This window comes from Callospermophilus lateralis, chromosome 10, assembly GCF_048772815.1.
Source record: "Callospermophilus lateralis isolate mCalLat2 chromosome 10, mCalLat2.hap1, whole genome shotgun sequence".
Lineage (NCBI taxonomy): Eukaryota > Metazoa > Chordata > Mammalia > Rodentia > Sciuridae > Callospermophilus > Callospermophilus lateralis.
This window is the reverse complement of record NC_135314.1, coordinates 16,922,274-16,924,041: the sequence shown is the minus strand read 5'-3', so window position 1 is coordinate 16,924,041 and position 1,768 is coordinate 16,922,274.

Sequence of the window (1,768 nt, the reverse complement as noted above, 5' to 3'; positions counted from 1 at the left end):
ACTGGTGTGATTGTAGTCCCAGCAGCAAGGGAGGCTCAGGCAGGAGGAGAATCACTAGAGCCCAGGAGTTGGAGCAACTTGAGCCTGGGCAATATAGTAAGACCCAGAAGAAGAGAAAATAAATGGAAGGAAGGAAGGAAGGAAGGAAGGAAGGAAGGAAGGAAGGAAGGAAGGAAGGAAGGAATGAATTAGATTAATTGATTCCCCTCTGTGAAAGCTACCCTCCATGAAGGCTACCCCACTCAAAGTTAGGATTCCTTCAGTCTATATTATCACTTACAAATTAATGCAAGGTAACAAACTCAGACACCTAATAGGGCCAGACAACAAACACATATGTGTTTGGTGAGATGAAAGACATAAAAAATTATGTCTACTGGGTCAGGCCATGACCTACTCAATGGATCGCAAACCTATTCACAGAATATATTAACGGTTCAGAACGTGCTACACTGTGAACAGGTTTGGCAAAGACAGAACAAGGCCACATGCAAACAAAATGGCTGAAGATTCCCCCCTTTTGCCTTCTACTTTCCCTGTGACAACTCAAACCTCAATTGAACCTTCCTGCCTGCCTCACAGATAAAAGTTAATATGCTCAGCAGTCACAAAACGTCCTTGACAGCCTCTATTCCAGACATGGCTCAGGTTCCCTCCACCCTCCTTGTACTCCTCCAGCCAGGTCCACATCGTGTAAGAAGCTCCGCCCAATTCCTCCTGACACCCTAAGAGGGCCTTTGTTCCTAGCAGTGTTTCTCCTGTGGCACAGCAAGTTCAGTAACATGAGCTGTTTGACTCCAGCTCTGTTCCTGGTGCTCTTTGGTGACTGGGCCTTTCAAAGAGACAGTAGAATGAGGTGCCTGGCTCTAACAGGGGAGGGCATGCCCTTTCATGGAATTCAAAATAAACATAAAATTTATAGTTGCAGAGGACAAATCCCAGATGCTGTGGACACGTGGAGCCAGCAGCACGTCACCAGGTTGTGGTGCTACTCAAAGTTTAACACCAACTTTCTGGTTTTGAGTTCTCTAATTCTTGTCATATTTTTCTCTCTTCTCTTGACTGGGTTAGTCAGCTTTCTGTTATCATAACAAAATAGCTGAGACAATCAATTTATAGAAAGGAAAGGTTTATTTTGACTCATGGTCTCATAGGTTTCAGTGGATGGTCAGTAATTCCCATTGCTTTGGGGCCTGTGGGGAGACAGCACATCGTGGCAGGGAATATGTGGTGGAACCAACTGCTCACTTCATCCATAGGTAGGAAGCAAAAAGAAGGGAAAGTAAGGGGTCAGGGCCCCAATGTTCCCTTCTGTGGCACATGTCCAGTGACCTAACTTCCTCCCCATAGACCTTGCCTCTTAAGAGTTCCCCACTTACCAAGAGCACCATGGGCTTCGGAAAGACAGTCCTTTTAGACATGGGTTTTTGGGGGCCACTTATCCAAATCATAATATTTATACATTAATAGTTAGGTATATAAGTAATGAAGTACATTAATAGGCATCAAATGTTTGCATTGTTCCTTATGATTTACAAAGCAAGTCTGTAAACATTTAATTTACATAACACATCTGGAAGAAGGTATAGTAGATTCATTTGAAATATGAAGAAACTGATGCTCAGAGATGTAGCTAGGTTGACCAACCACACATCAACATTGTGACCAACATCATACAGAAATTTAGTAAAAATATAAATTCTGGGGCTGGGGATGTGGCTCAAGCGGTAGCGCGCTCGTCTGGCATGCATGAGGCCCGGGTTCGATC